At 42.0% G+C, this 17582-nt stretch overlaps 1 protein-coding gene across 1 annotated transcript in view; it reads right to left on the bottom strand.

The window, feature by feature from the left end:
- The window catches only part of b3gat1a (beta-1,3-glucuronyltransferase 1 (glucuronosyltransferase P) a), a 49960-nt gene extending 39376 nt beyond the window's left edge, over positions 1 to 10584 (bottom strand). Inside the window, exon 1 of the mRNA XM_047035900.1 lies at positions 10027 to 10584. The gene's annotated coding sequence lies outside the window, so the exon portion shown is untranslated. The remainder of the gene's footprint in view (positions 1 to 10026) is intronic.
- Between the last annotated feature and the right edge of the window lie 6998 nt (positions 10585 to 17582).

The following is a 17582-nucleotide window of genomic DNA, read 5'->3' as shown; positions in this document are numbered from 1 at the left end:
TAAACCCAACTCAAACATGTTTCTTTGAAGGTCGGTTGAATTAGTGATTTGAAAATGTGAAATTAAATGCACGGCCATAACACTGTCAGGTGCAGTTGTAAACATTACATTGGGTTATTAAAACAACTGAAATACCAATTGTACTACATTGAGTTCAGTCTCCTGAAATATAGTTATTTCTCCCAGTATAATCTTGCTGGACTTTGCTGGTGCTTTGAAAAAATTTCATATTCATGCCTTGCAGAAACCGCTCCACAGCTGATTGCCTCCTGGTTGTGAGGTGACACAAAAATACTTTAATTGCCAATTGTTGTGACAAACGCCTCTCTGGTGAGGGTGGTTTCTTCTCTCTGGGTTTCTACTTGGTAGCTTAAATGAGTGGGAGAGCCTTCTTGACTCAGGAAGTAAGATGACAAAGACATAACACATTCTTAAACAGCCACTGCAACACGTCATCATGATGATGCAGGAAGGGAGCTTCAAAAAGGAACATTTATCTCCCTGTGAAACCTTCAAGTGTAAAATTCATGTACACATATATATTATGTCATGCCCTTCCCCATTCCCTTTTTACCTATAAGCCTAAGATGCTGGCAATAAATTGAACTTTTAAGCAATTGAAAGGAAGATGAAATGGCATTCGGCCTTTGGATCTGCGAACGAACATTCGGCACATCTATTCTGATGTTCCGTTCTGCTTGTGAGCTATCAACGCTTGTCCTCTGCAGCCAGGCACTGTCCTCTGCCCTGCTCTCCCTCGCTCTCTCTCTCTCCCTCCCCCTTTCCCATCAGTACTTCATGACGGATGACTCACCTTCTGTGTCTGTCTGTGAAAAAGAAAAGGCCTGAGTGACACCATCGTAGGGCAATCAATTAAACACAATCTTATACCATGCCCTTAAGTTATTTGCTACTGTCTGGCTTAGTTACCAGAAAAGTTCAAAGTGCTTGATTGCTCATAGTCACAAATGTCACACCCAAAGTCTATTGGAAAAGCCACTATTTAATTTGTTGACATGTCAGCAAATAGCAAAAAACTAAATTAATAAGCTACACACTTATTTCTGAGTTCATAAAAATTTTCTGATTTATAAGTTTGGTCACTGTCCTCTCTTGCCTATATTTGGGAGTTATTGCAGCTTGGGCAGGCTTGGCATCATACAAGGCCTCTGACCATTCCCCTCTTGAAATTATAATGCAAAGCATGAGGGCTTTAATTGGTTAAGTACAGCACTGGCTCATCAGGCTGACTCTCATAAACATGTGTGAACCACAGGAAAGCTGCTCCTAAATTGGCCCGGTGGACAACCATTGAGGCCCTAATTCAGTTTCTCAGTCACCACCGTAGATGACGCGTAGAAAGTCCCCCAGTTTTCTTCACCCCCCAGCTGATGTGAGCATTCAACTCTGGCCCCCACCCAGAGAGTCCAAAGCAGCAATCCACTGTGCTGACAAATCAGTAATGCTTTTATAGCTGTGCTGCCGTTTTCGAAACAGTAAGTGCTTTTACCATGTCAGTTCTCATAACATGTTATTCAAACAAACTTTGATGCTGGCCACAGTAGCAGGTGCTGCAGAATGTAAATTATGATAGGGGTTTTGAATATGAGCGTGTCAATAGATCTAGCACACACCACTGCATATGCCCCTATAGCATGCTTTTTCTCCAACTGAATCGATTGGGGCTCTGTTTATCTCATTAGTTTGTAGTGTGGGAATGAATCACACAAGGGCATTCGATGCGCTCCCCTAACCAATGTACAAAGCTCAACACCATTCTCGTTTCTGACAGTGTTAGCCTCCGGTTAGCATCTGCAGTGGCAGTCACATTGAGCTGCATTCTAATGCTAGCCACCCACCCTGGCAAGCGTTCAAGTGACCCGGCTCGGATAATAGTAAATGATGCAGTGTTTACTCTGGCAGGGAGCACACATCCAGTCATGTCTGTCTAATAACCCCCACTTCATAACGAAGGGTCAAGAAATCACCTCACTTCACCTCTCAGGAGAGAACATAAGCAGCTGTTCCATGCTCTTGTGTAAACATCATTTGCACTACTGATGAGCCTAATGTGTTCGCTCCCCTTATTCATTAAATCTGGAATATACAGGAGCTGCCCATCCCCTATTCTGGAAATCTGCAGTCAGATTGTGTGGCAAAGTCATAGGCTACTGCATGAAAGGTGGACAAATCAAAAGAGAAAAGTGGCATTATTCGAGGTAGGGATATATTGTCACACCACTAGTGAGAAATCAATGCAGTGCCGAGACTTGTTCTTGGTGTAAATTGCGTATGTTTCCCATGTTTGCTGAGGGTACGGGAAGGTTAAAGGTACAATAGGCAAGATTTTTTCTGAAAAAAACAGAACCATGTCCCCTATAAACAAGTTGTGTGTTCTAAGACAGCTCTTTGAGAGTTGTTTAGCAACACAGACAGTTCAGTGCCAGTGGAATGTAAATTTACAATTTTTGGAGCATGCCGTTACTTTCCAGCCAGTCCTGTTGCAAGAATCCTGTTCCAGCTAATCACCTTTGGTGAGGCATGCCTTTTTTCTTTGCTTATTTTGTGAACCCTCTGCCAATCAAACTAAAGCTGGAGGAAAGCTCAGGTATTCAGACAAGAGAGCTTTTTACATTTACATTTGAATATGTTGTATGTTACCTCTTGCAGATTTAACTGTTGCAGGGCCTTGGGGATGGGTGAGTGGTCGTGTCTATTTATACATTAGAGCATCAGATACGGTCATTGTTTCTCAGATAAATGTGGATGGATGTGTGTTGACGGGCAAGTGTTTGTTGAGTAGACACACTACGTTATAGAAATGTCTGCATCTAAGTCTTGTAAAGTTTATTACATTTTAAATGAGATTGACTAGTGAAATGCCCAATGGCAGCACCTGTTTGCAGCAAATGCTAATTCAGTGCCAGTTCAGAGATCTATGGCTCCATCGCATTGTGCAACTCAACATAGCAGCAAATCTGTTCATATTCCTGCATTTATATTCTATTCGAGAAGCGCCTATTTAAATACCTTCATATGTGACACTGCACATTATTGGGTCCTGAGCTATATAGCTGGCACATTTCAACTTCATTAAATGCCCGTTTCTTGGGATATTCAAGACACAGACAGGCAGACAGATTGGAGAGATTCATGCCCATAGAATAGTTAGATAGTTATACCATTATCACACTGGTGTTCATATGCAGGAGCAATAAATGTTTTTTGGGTTGTCGTTTGCCATTTAAAGTGATTGAGAAAAGTAACACCCACTAAACCGCAACAGAAACAGATGTTACTTTAATTATCAATGATGCTAGAGCAATCACACTTTCCGTTACTCCCCCTATCCTTCACTTTGAGCAACCAAGCTGAATCACACAGTTAACCACGTCCATGTTACATTCTCTGTTGTCAGTGAATACAATATTGTTTGTAACAGGTATCTGCTTGCCAAAGTGACACCAGAATTAGCATCATGCTAACACCCAGTAGCAGTTAATTAATTTCCCTTTTACATTTTCTGTTGTCAGTGAATTACAATACTGTATATAAAAGGGATCTGTGTGCCAGACTGACACCAGACATTGCATAATGCTAACACCCAGTAGGGTGAAAGTCCCACTGTATAAGCCTGTTCTTCCAATCAGGCCTAATGGGTGTAGTGAAAAAACTCACTGGTCCCCAATTGATGGGATGGGATGAAAACATGGCACGAGCCCCTTTTAATGAATGCACAAGTCTTCGCCAACCTTCTGGCCCAATTATTCCAAGATATTCATGTGACACTTATAATGAGGCGTGCTATCACGTCTGCAGTCACAGAGACTGTACAGAGCTTGGGGACATGAGAGTGTATCTATCAAGCCTATGAAGACGTGCTAGATAAATCTGGGATTAGAATTAAGATGGTAGAGTAAGTAAGGTACATTCACTTTGAATCTCTACCCTGTTTTTGGACATGATTTTACGTTTAGGAGAGGCACTGTACACATTACATTAAGTTATGTATTGATTTTGTCTTGGACATGAAAGAACATAATAATGTAATAAAGAACATAATAAATAATGTATCATCAGCTATCATGTGAACTGGCAAAGTTAAAGTTGTGTTTGCGAGAGACAGTACAAGTAAGTCTACTAAGAAAGCTTATCAAGGGTAGTGTAACATTTACATTTGCTTGGCCAAGCTTACACCACAGTATGTTACATTGAAGTGTCTTTTGTATAGGCTGCATGCACATTACACTATACCTTGTTGGAGCCCATTAGCGTTTTTTAGGCAAGCCATTGTTCGAAAGTACAATTGCACATGAAGGGTTATTAGCAAAGCGAATGATTCATTTGAATGGTATGAACTGAGCAGCTTTCCCCCTTGCATAACTGTATCTACATTTAGCTTTTGCTCGTAGTAATTCTCTCACATCTTTTAAATGGAGGAGCTTACTCATTTAATTCGAGGGCCATGCGGTTCAGGTTCGCTTCACTTTTTAAAATGTAGATTACTGTTACTGAGGCATGAGGCATTGAACGCACAACAGACACCATCAGGTCACACCATTCTTTATGACTTTTGACATTAAATCAATGAAAATGTGTTCGATTTCTCACAGATCAGAAAGTGTTGGTGATACGGTGATGCCTTTGGATGGAGAGAGGTCATGTGTGTTACAGTGTTAGCATGTCTGCTGAAGACTGGGCTTAGCAAAGTTTGAGAGACAGAGCCAGTCTGGTTTGTGATGAGCGTGGCATTAGTTCGATTGCCTTTATAAAAATATATATATAAAAATAAAGAGGGCCCAAGCTCTTAGCCAACATTGGTGCGTGCCAGCCAGTGTCGAAGACACAACACACAGCGTTGAAAGTAATTGGGGCTCGCTTGAAAGGCTGTGAGTGCATTACAACAACAACAAATATTGCTCCCTTCCATCTATCTATCCTGTCATGCCCCACTCCTCACCCACGCGTATGTCACTGTTTGACAGGGCTGAACTGCAGTCACGCTGAAGACTATCTTCCTGAGAAACATTTTTGGCTTTAATTGGTGCATTCCTAAATCATCCATTGCTTGCTTCAAGTTTCTTCTTCTTGTGGGACAAGGTCATATAAATTATCATATTCTCTTGTTACAGGAACTTTGTTCTCTGCTATGCTGATGACTCGTTTTGCCTTGTAATGTAGCTCTCTTCCTAGATGTAAAAGACCAGACTAATTTATCAATAATTAATATACAAGTATACAGCAATTCCCTGCAGTAATTTGTATTTATCGGTGCCAGTCAGCGCAGCAAAATACGCTGTCTACATTAACCCCAAGTAACTCCTGCAAATTCCAAAGTCAAACGACCCTCTGTGCCAATCTCATTTCATTCTGTGTAACGAGGATGATTGCGTTGCGGTGGAAAATGAGTTTGTATTCAGTGCCGCCGGATAAAACGGTCATGGTCTTAATAATATGTTTGTGGAGGGATTAGTAAATCTGATTGGTCTCGGATCTAAAGACGCTCACTCGTCCGGGTTTATCGACCTAACCCTCGCCTCGTGGTTGTCACCTTCTTGACTCGTCACATGACAGCAGATACATCAGCCAGGTTGAAGTGAGACCCCAGGTGGCACTTGAATGTCACTAAAGCGTATCTGTATTTCTTACAGTATGAGGGGCTTTTCTTCACCAGGAGCAGACTGGAGTGTGTACAGCAGGCTGTGACGAGCACTGGAGCACCACTAAGTACAAGCCTAATGCCTCCTATGCTGGAAATTGGTATTGTCTTTGAAAGGTCAAACGGCTGGTGGTCTTATACCATTCATTACAGTCACTGATCTTTTCCTACTCTGTTGGGGATGCAGTCTTCTGTTTCGGTAAGCCTGGGGATTTGTAGCAAGACTCTGTGCTTTTTGATTACTTGAGTAACGGCAGTGCTATACCACCAAGTCTTGTCTGCTGCATTTGCCAGTGCTAATTCTTAAGCTGTGAGTAATTGGAGCAAAGATTCTTTGAAAAAGGACTTTGAACTGGATCTGTGATCAGCGAGAGGGTGTGATAAGGAAGAGTGCACAGCAGGGGACAGAGGAGGCATGGCAGGCTACTGGGATCAGACTGACCTTGTCAAAGCCATGGACGTTGACTGCAGTCGACTAGCTTTCCCATGCGCCTGCTGTTAGCCAGTGGAGTCTGGTCCAGCTCTGTCAAAGCCTTCATTCAACTCTGTCCCCCATGGTGAGCATTACTTCACAGGAGACACAAGCTGTGCACCTTCACCACCTCGATTGTACGATATGTTTCCGCAGGAAAAAAAACTGTGGTACCCTTGTACAACAGTTCCACTGAGCCACGAAAGGGTTCATTGTGTTTAACTGAAGAGGCACACGGGTACAAAAAAAGAAAAAGATAGCTGATGCCAAAACACAGTTTCTTCCAGTGTCATCTTGATTCTTTGCTGTGTGAAGCAGAATGTAACTTGACATTGGTGCAGTGTGGGATGGGGGGGGGGGGGGGGGGGGGGGGGGCGGGTCAGGTTCAACCCTTTTTGTTTCCCCCATAGGTACTGAGCTCCAATATTAAGCATCTCCTCTCAGCGTTAGTGCCATTGCAGCGACATGTGTGTGTGCAAGTGCTTGTGTGTGTGTGTGTTCACTCGTGTGTGTGCCTCCACCAAGGGAGCGTCGCTGCTCTAATCTGCGACAGACAGGCCTACAGACGTGATAGATGTGAACATGAGGGTGCTACACTGCCAGCTGTCTTTAATACAGCCCCCCCCCCCCCCTTTGCCTCCTAACACAACCCCACAACCCTGAGGGAACATCGTACGTACAAACTCAAAATCATCATAATGAGATTATGCAAAGAAAAATAACATGGCTGCCAAAAGCCGTTAAGGAGAATTTGAGCCAGGTATGAACGGAGTAGTCATGTGGTAAACAAGATGCCAGCAGGAGTGACCAATCACTGCTGAAACAGCATTGCGATTGATGGGAGTTCCCTACACTCCATTTTTGGCACCCTAGCTTAAAACCCTCTCAGTGGAACACCATAGCTGCTATCACAGGTGAAAGTGTTCTGGAGAAAGGGGTTAGAGGAGATAGTCTGTCCTTGTCAGGGAGTAGAAAGTGAAGGGTGGGGGCTATTATGTCTGCAGTCTGTAGGACACTACTAGCAGAAGTTCATGGTGGTTGTCTATTTAGGCAGCCAAGCACAAGCGAGCACCCAGTGGGCTGTGTTAGCCATGGAGCTAGGCCACATTCCAGGGCCAAACAGCATGTATCTTGCATTCAAAGCACCATGTCATTGCTCTTCAGCTGTTTTTTATTTATTTTTATAGATAGTATTTAGAAAAGACTGCTAGTGTCCAGAGGGACCTTTCTCTCTTTTTTTCTCCCTGCCCTTTTGGATGTCAGTGTGTAAGTGTCGGTGGCAGGCAGCTCGGAGTGAATGAATAATATAACAACAAAAGGGATCTGGCTACTGTGGGGACACTCCGGAAACAATCGGGGTGGTTAATATTCATTGTATGGAAATGTGGCAGGCAAAGAGAGCCCTCATGAATCTCCATCAACTTAGTTTCTGCACACACGTTTCTCTGGTTCTGGAATGTGGGGGAAAAAGCCAGTTGACAGACTCTCTGTAGGTGGGACCCATTCACTTATAGTCAATTTACGGAGAAGATCTCGTTTTAAAGGGTAGTTGTACCTCCTTTCTTGGCTCGTGTGATGTAACAGGTGTGTGGGGGTGGGTGTTCAGTGTGTGGTATGATGTTTCTGCTACAGTTACATGGTTTCCCCAGTTTACCCTGAGCTGGGTCAGTGAAGCCAGTGAATTCTCAGATGGTCTAGCAAAAAAACTAACATCTTCCAAATACCTTCAAACAGCAACACGAGAGCAACATATTTTGAACTGACATCAAAAGCTTTTTAACCTTACCCAGTGGACCCGGGGTTCACTGCAAACCAAATAAAAGTGGACACTTTTGAAAAGCACAGTGGTCTTGTTTTTTTTTACTTGCATTGCACCAAAACCCACTTCCCTTGCACACTGTTGGTGAGGCATATATAAGCATGAGCTTCAGCCTACACCTGTTTTAGACTGATGTAAATATGATTTTGTTTGTTAGCTCAACTGTATGAAACTAAGTTGTTTGTCTGAAATAAACCAATTATTATATTAACAATTAAATTTTAGTCATTTAGTCATACATATTATATTATAGGTACAGCAGTTTTAACTCTGCCCAAGTACAACCGGCTGTGTTGTCAATATTAATCTCTCAGTTATGGGTTGCCCCTCTGCCAAGACATGATCACATGTGCAACATTTTGTCCCATCAGCATGTACAGCACTGTACAGTTTGTCCCTCAGTCAACTGTAAAGCATGCAGAATCATAAGGGCTCTGCTGGCAAAGTTTGACGGTGCAGAGGCTAAATACGTCCAGGCTCACGGAGCATTGACAGGAGCAGGAGCTGCCACCCATGTGAGAAACAGCTGGGTGTTGGCCTTCATGGTATGCAAGCAGGCATGCTGGGAAAGCAGAGACCGGGTTTGAAATGATGTACCACATGTATCCTAACGCTACAAGACGATGGATTCAGTGTGGTGAGGAGTGAACCCTTGGTACAGTGATGAAGAGAGAAGCCTGTCAGACAAGCGTATGCTTTTGCATCTGCCGTTGAAAACATATTCATGAAGCAATGTCTCTTCCTTCGCAACATTTCACACCCTTCTAGTTCTCCTTACTTAGTCAGTTGTTTGTTTTTGAAGCAATATATGTGTCCAGAGTCTCTGATGTCATGGTGGGTGTCAGTGCAAGACGAGTCAGAACTTCCAAAGTTTCTCTCTCCGTCTTGACACATGCATGAGAACTTGGGGCCGTGTCCCAGACTTCGGTAATTGCTGCCACATCAAGCTATTTTTTTTCCAGTAACAGCACAGTGAGCCTCTGTTAATAACTGGACCCTACAGCACAATCCCACCACTAATTCATTGATTTATACTTTTAGCTATTGCGCCCAGCAATTTTTACTATTGCTAGCTTGCTCATTTAATGCTCCCTTCTGCAGAGAAGGCATAATATGAAACATGATGGGGAGGGAGGTTCTTGTGTTTGATGTGATGTTCATCCAATCAACTCTGCCCAGGCTGCATCCTAATTAGCATCACCCCCAAAGCATACTGCCTTTGAAGCATTGTGTCTGGATTGTCAGACAAAACAATGCACAATAGTTTTGTACTGGGAGCAGGAGAGGTGCTGATCAAGTTGATTTAGTGTGTATACTCAAGGGTTTTTCAAGGTAGCCAACATGAGAGCTGCATCTTTTTCCCACTGAAGTGGGAAGGTGCTGAAGGCTACCTGTCAGGAAATGAGGACATACAGCTTGCTCCGCAGGAGAAAACCTGCGAGCTTGGCTGGGTCTGTCTTTTCCAAAGGCGATGCCCTTTTCGTTGCATCGGACAACCCGTTATTTCGTTTTTTCAGAGGTACTGAACGATTCCCCAGAGCCACCTGTAAAAAGTGTGATTCTGCCAGCTCAGCTCTCTACAAACAAGAAGTCGGGTCTTGCTTGTCAGAGTCAGACACTGAGTAATAACCCAGCTAAACATGACCATGTTTGATCTCGCGTCATGTTCAATTAGAACCATGCTCATTTGAATAGTTAGTTAGGAGACTCCAGTCAATCCGTTCTTGCCATGTGCCTAGTATGTCAGCAAGCAACAAAAACCAACACGGTGAGGATTGTCTATTATTCACCCTGTCAGGCCACCATCAGGTCCTTTTAACCCTTCACGCCGCCTGTTCACCACATACAGCATGGCTCAAAGCCTAACCTGGACTTTCACAATGCTGCTACGCACTGAGACCCTGGACACAGACAGCAATATCTCCCTTGCCGTTGAGAAATCTTGATTATTGTTGAAAGGTTCCTCTGTGCTAAGGTTATAGTGTTACCTCGATCCTCTATTGACAGAGATGTAACCAAGCATGGACAAAAAAAAGGATGATTGTATGGTTGTTTTTTGTGTGTTTTCTTTTTTACCTGAATCAGAGACTTCAGTATCCGACTGCTATTCCCAGCACATGCTGCGGGGGACTCCCATTCATTCGAGAAATCCGGTTTTTGTCCCTTGCTTGTTGTGCTTCTCTCGTCCTCCTCGTCCCTTTTGCAAACAGAGGCAGCATTCAAAGCATCCCTTTATTTTATCCCGCTGTGGCAGCTGACACCCGTATTCAAGACTTGGATGATGAGGAGAAAAAAAGAAGGAAAATAAGGAAGGAGGGGGAGGAGGCAAGAAAGAAAGAATCACCCAGGCTTAATTCTATTATTCCCCCTCTCTCCTCCACGCGTTCACACACTGGAACACACGAGCACGAGAGGAGATGTCAGAGAGAGTGACGGCAATAGGGCTGTATTTTGCTCCCTCCGTGGTCCTACTCTTCTCTCTGTCTCTTTCTCTTTCTCTGTCTCACTTACTCTAACCCCCTCCTCTCTCTGTCTCTTTCGTTCTCTCTCTCTTTCTCTCAGCACGACTTGGTGGTTCTCACAGAGGCAGGCTGTGCAGGGCTGTGCTGTGCTGCCGTCGTAACGGGAGAGATGAGTCTACTCGTTGAGAGACATCTGTGAATGTGTTTATGTGGGACTGAAGTAGCCTCTTAGACCAGGCAGAGACCACCCCTCCCCTTACAGAGATGGGCTCGCTAATGGCATGTACCATTAAGCCTCAGTGCAAGGGTGGGCTGCTCGAGAAATGAGAGCAGAGGAGGGGGAAAGAGAGAGGCAAGTGAAAAAAAGGGAGAGAGACATGGTGTAGACAGCACAGTGCTCCTTTTCCTCCTTACTCCTTATCAAGCATTTATCACCAGTGCTAACTTCTTTTTCTTTCAGACATGAGAGAATACTTGGTTGGAAATGGAGCTTACCCACTTTCATTTGAATGACCCTACTAGCTAACTATTTAATTCCCCCTGATAGCATTAGAGTCCCCATCATTTTTTAAGGCAGGAACCTCACATTGCCCTCATATTCTCCCAAACATAACTTTTGAAGCTGCAGATATATGTGACCTCACTATCGACATTTGTGATCTATTTTATGTTGGGAATTGGGAAAACATTTCTGGAAATGTCTAGGTATAATTTCGGAAACATTATTAATGACTGTTTAAAATTGTAAAACACGTGTTGGAAAAAAACTGCATACATTTAGTTGATTCATTGTAGAAGAGATGCATCAGATATAATATATTACAATTGTTTCAGAAATAAAGCATACACATATGCATGACTGGCTGAGCAATTATGCACTTGTGCAAACACATTGGAGAAATCTAGGTGGAATTAAGATGGACTAAATTTGGCATGAATTATGTAGGCTGTTCTCACAACCAACCCTCCGTGGTGCCTGCACAGCATCCATATACAGCATGCGTGCACGGTATTGAAAGGTGTAAGATGCAAGTCAACAGTGAAATGGAACACTGAAACGGATGAAAAGGAAACGGTTCATCTGAAGTTAGTTGCCTATACTCAAATCACCTCTTGAGTAAACAGCATAACTGCGAGTGCTACCTGTCTTGAGCCTTATTGCATCTGTCTGCGGCAGTAGTATGTAGCGGTATACCAATCTTCTGGTATGAAGATTGAAAACACCACCTCTTTTGCCTTTCTTCTCCGGCAGCAACCTGCTTTTCTAAGGAGCTCAACTAGGTCACTGTGCCTGGGGTAGGTGGGGGGGGTAGCTCTTGTTAGGGCATGACAAGTGCAGGGATGTGCCCATGGAAAGAGCCAGTGTCTAAGGCTCAATGGCAGGAGATGGGGGGGCAGGGGGGTCAGGGCATCTGAAATTGGCACTAGAGATCAGCTGCGATGACCACAAGCACGAACATATGCCTCTGTGTGCATACATTCACCCACAAAGACACATGCACACGACACAGACATATGTTTAAATTAACGGTATGCATTCAACGCAAATACATGTATTTTGTGGATCTGTATAGTGTTCAAGGAAGTGGAACATTTAAGATTCCCTGCAGGCAAGGTATACATGTAAAAGATGGCATTAGTAGAATGCTAATTACTAACTAATTCTTTAATGCATAGACTCCTATGGACTACTACAGTAGTCTGACCACCATCCTCCTGGCAAGACATTTTGTGTAATGCTAACAATCTCAGCAGCCATTAATATGATGATATTTCAGGGATTGTAAACTTGGATTGCCTGCAGCGAAAAGCCCTCAGATGAGCTAGCGATTGCGTGACACATTTTACTGAGGAGTGCTAGGCAGTATTTTAGGGATGATTCCGTCAGAGTGGTTGGACTCCCGACTTGAGTCACTGAGTCAATGTGAATCTTTGAGGCAAAACTTTGCATGCCTTTGAAAGGACCAATTACTGTGAGGATAAAGATTTTGAGGGTGCTGCATTGGTCCCACATGAACAGACAAATATAACAATAGGAATAAATGGTCAATGTGGGCTATATTCAAGAAAATGCTCAAGACGCACTTATTCCGGGAGTACAACGGTACTTAGAAATGGTTTGCTGGTCCCGATGTTAGTTTCCTCAAGGATCACAATGACTCAGGCTTAGAGACTTGTTGCTCTTGTTGTTTTTTTACTGTTGCTTGCTTTTCTACAGGTACACTTGCACTTATAGCGATTCATGTTGTTTAATTGTAACTTGTTTAACTACATGCTCTTATGGTTCTTCACTTTGGCACTTATTTTGGTTGTTCACAATATAAGCTTCATGTTTTGGCTACTCGCAATGTTTTTGGAGCTATCTTGTTATCTGTGACCTATGCACTTTGTAAAGCTCTCTCTTGAAAGTCGCTTTGGATAAAAGCGTCTGATAAATGAATAAATGTACATTTTTATTTGATGCAATCAACATGTGAGGAGGGTAAGCTTTCAGCTGTTTGTGCATCATCTGACTTTAAATTAGGCTTTAGATTTTCTTTCAGAAAACAAACATTCAACATTGGACTACCATGGTTTGTAAAAATGTTTTGTTTTACTTTTTTCGATGACGATGACACAACATCATAAAAGCACGATTTAGATTTTGTTACCCAAAGCCCACATTCCCTAAACATGATTTCCCCCAGCTTTAATAGATTAAAGGATCAACTAATTGGCCCGCAGTGGTATGACCCTGCGCTGCTGTTGGTTCACAAGTACATGTTGCAGAATGGGAAAAAACGTTTACAAACGTGTTGGAGTCAATATCAAGGTCATGTACCTGGAAAATACATCAACAATGATAACCTGTTTATCTGCTGTAGTCAATCCTTTTATAGAGGCCATATGCTGATTAAAGAACTCCTGATGAGCAGCATACAAAGAGGACCTCATTTTTGCCAGTGGGTCTTTTCAATCTTTCAACACCCTCCTATAGCTGTGGGTGGCGCCTCCCCACTTTTTGGAGGAGTGTGATTTCCCACAAGCCATCTGTTATATATTGTTGTGACCTAATGAGAGGGGAGCAGATAGAAACTGGAGCTCTATATTTGATAGGGTTGCTGGATGGCTACACACACAGTGAAGGCAGAGGCAACAGATGGAGAGGGCGCTGATACGTTCCTGGAAGTGGTCCCGATTCCATGGCTTCATTGGTCTGTTGACGTCTAATGCTGTGATTTTATTTAGTTGGAAGAATATTCAAGCAGGCTTTTTATTAAGGGGCAAATTAACAAGAACATATCCTCCCTGGCAATTCATTTACAATGTACCTACCTAAATACACAGGAAAACAGTATTGTCAGTAGTTAGTTAAGGCTAGGGTTAGATGTATTGGTAAGGCATACAACAACTTCATCTTACAAAGTAAGATGAACCATATACAGTATAAAAGCTCCAAATATGTAGTTCTTACCAGTGACATTTTTATTTTTTTAATAAATGCTTCCCCTTTTGTGATGCAATTACAATTGATTTCATCATATAAATGACCCACACAACCTCAGTCTTATTTGCCTTATTAGAAGACATATTGCTGCAGACAGTTGGACGCTTTTACTATGATGACATAGCCACGAGGACCTGACAGTGATTAAATCACAGGAGCGCCCACATATTGATGTTTTCTTATGCAGTTTGTGGTCAGTCCATTTCATCCTGCTTCACTTATTGCTGAATACATTTGGCTTGTATTCCTTTAACACTGACTAAATGTATCTGTCATAATATAATAAAATTAATTGCATTAACTATTTATTGCACTTTCTAAACCATTCTAGGCAGTCTGTGTATTTAAGGCAAATGTATGCAATTTGAAAGGAAACTCTGGAATGCTTTGCCTTATCCACATCCAATTGCAGCAAATGAAGAAATGTATAAGTTTTGCCTAATTGGTATGCAACAGTAGGTGACATTTTGCCTTTGTTTGGGAATACACTGTAAACTGTGTGCTGTGTAAACACATTTGGATAACGCTGGCCCAAGCAATTGCCAGATATGTAGACCTTTCTCTCAGTCAAGTCGAATTACAGCCCAAATTTTTTATACGGACCCCTAATAAAAACCTTAACAATGATAACTTTGGGACCTAAAGACAAACACTTTATTTACTGTAGTTGTCCTTTCTTATGTCTACTGACAATATGAAATATGTTATCTTTACCTATTTTTGTTTAACTCTGTAATAAGGTTTATGTTATATATGGTTCCGAAAATTCCGACGTTATTCTCTTAAAATTCTTACTTCTAAGAAAAAGAGATTGGTAAAAAACGGTGTCAGCATTCGGCAATGCTGTTATGGAAGACACGGGAGAATGCAGATGTGTCTGATGTGCTCTGTAAACCAGTCACTGCCAGTCGTTTGGGCCGGGGGGCATGACTAAGTATACTTGTCACTTTGTTCCAGAGGAAGTCCAAACCCATGGTTATTAACTCAAGAGAACATCACACCCACCCTTACCTCATATAATGGGATGAATGACCAGCCCTGTATGTGATGATTATGAAAACATTAAAATGATGCATGGACTGGTGTCAAGCCGAATAATGTTCTCCATTATGACTTTTCTGTGTCTGTGGCCTTGGGCTGTGTAACATTATGATGAAGTCGGGGGTATTTCCAGGTGAGTTCCACAGGATTTATCTGATGGTGACATGCAACGACCAATTTGTAGATAATAAATGGCAAAATTTCTTCAGGCAAAATTAGACAAATGAGTTATTCTCCTATTTGACTCAAATATTTGCCTATGCCTGGGAATGACTGACACTCTGGTCTTCACCTTGCTGAGGTCAAGTGTTGAAGTTCGCTAATGAAGCACAGATTTTTTTGCAGCTAATTAGTCATTTACTGTTTCCTGTTGTCGAATTTTCTTAAGCAGTTAGCCTTTACTTGGTGTCGGTGACCTCAATAAGATAGGGTGTGTCTGTTTTGACTGAATTCAGCAGCAGACAGGATCACATGAATATGATTTCATCTGGGTGTGGGGTAAATCCTTGATACAATCCTAACATAACATACACACATAAAGCAGGGCAACCAGCATTGAGTAGAAGTGTCATGCCCACAGCCCGTGCCCCAGCCTTAGTTTTTCTGCCCTAGTGTTTCCCTGTGTTCTGTGTTTATTAGTTGAACCTGTGTCTTGTTGATTGTCTTTCAGTCACTCCTGCCTCGTCTATCTCCTTGCACGTGGGTCCTCCTTCCACCCCAATGTTACAAGAAGCATGCATGGAGAATCACAACACGAACCCTTTACAAGTGTTTTTATTACGTAGATAAACCTGTCCGGAAGTTTTGTCATCATCCTGCACAGTTGGCATAACATGATCATAATCAGTCTGTATTATACTTAAACTGTCAGACTACAACAACAACAACAGTGTTTGTTCCATCATGTGGCTTGATGCCTACAGTACATGACTTGTTTAATCATCCTGTTACTGAACAGGGACATTTTAACTTGTGACACACTACAACCATGAACAGTGAGCCACAAGAATATAGACAAATTATATTGTCACTTAGTGGGATGATTAAATATCAGCCATGTTCTAGAGAATTCTTTATGATAGCTACTAATGTAATTACTGAGGCTGAGGTTTTAGTGATTTATTGGCCTACTGGGGAGTGTCAGAGGCCAGCTCACATCAGAGATGCTGTCTGAGGGGGGTCCAGACACTGTATTTACTCTGAATTAGGCCATCAGTTGGACAGGGGCCCTGGTATACAGGGACTCAGACTGGGGAGTCAGATCGGGGAGTCAGTGATTCAAGGGCAAAGTCTTAGACAGCAACAAATCTCAGATTGACATCCACTCTGAACAATCACAGGAATATACACAGTTACGGTCTCCAGAATTAACAATGTTGTACACATAGTATGTGACAACAACAGGACACCATCCGAAGATTCTTTAAAACATTACACAGCTTCATAATATGGAACAAGCTTAAAGAAACATGTTGTGAGAAAGTTATTTGTAAAACATAAATAGCTTTTTTTGAAGCAACACCCTCAAGTACTTCTCAGGTTCAATTTTAAGCTGCACTAACAAGATCAAAATGAAGACTGTGAAGAAATGCATCTCCTCAGTTGTTCTCATAAAGGCCTGGATAAATTAGTACTAACTGGTATTTAGATAATGATGTCACAGTTACCAAAAACAAACAAGGAGTATGGCTTGGAGCTTTCTTTCCCCCATTGCTTCTGCAACATGGACCCTGTGAATATCTGTCAGAGAGAATTGATATTAAACCCGGCTCCACTTATTTATCTTTCTTACATTTTGCCTCAATACATGTGGTCTTAAATTCATTTATTTATTGAGATCTGATGATTCAATCAGTCTCAATTATTGTTCCTCAAATCTTGAAATGCTGTGGACAATGTGGACATTCTTCTTAAGTAATATATTTTTGGTGTATTCCTTAAATCTGAGTTAATATATTCATGAGTGTGAAACAGCCATGTCCACAGACACAGTTTGATAGAGCCAAAGGGGCGTAATCATTTTCGGAACTCTTTTGTCTCTTCTTTTATCCACAGGCAGAGTGTTTGTTTGGTAAAACATGAATAGTCCATTATAGCAAGGTCTTTAATTGGCAAATTTGTCCTCTGGATAGAGTAACAACATGCATTGTACACCCAATCAGAATAAAAATTTACCTGCCTCTGAATTCTAACTGACACAGTATACCTCTAAATTATATAATAGGGACAATAAGGCAATACACAAACAACTGAAATATAATATTGGAGGCTGTGTTCATTTTCATGAGAAATGTCTCTTGATGTGACACTGCAGATAATGACAAGGAGTCACAGTAATGTAAGCAATGTCATAGAAGAGTGAATGATGTTGCTTCCATCTCGAGAATGTTTTGCAATTTTACGATGTATTTTATTTTGCTCTTCATAGAAGGTACACATTGGTGGAAAATGTTGCGTTCTATTCCGACCTTGCTGAGTCTGGTCTGTACTCATGCTTAGTCACACTGCCATTACAGCTATGACTGTCATAGCTAAGACTCATATCATGAAGACAAGTCTGTTTATAAGTAAAGTACAAGTATCAGTTTATTTTATTTTGTTGTACATTTTGTACAACAAAAACACAATTTTTTGTTTATGTT

The sequence above is a fragment of the Hypomesus transpacificus genome, chromosome 15 (genome assembly GCF_021917145.1).
Source record: "Hypomesus transpacificus isolate Combined female chromosome 15, fHypTra1, whole genome shotgun sequence".
NCBI lineage: Eukaryota > Metazoa > Chordata > Actinopteri > Osmeriformes > Osmeridae > Hypomesus > Hypomesus transpacificus.
The sequence above is the reverse complement of the archived record's forward strand: the minus strand, read 5'-3'. Positions and strand labels throughout refer to the sequence as shown.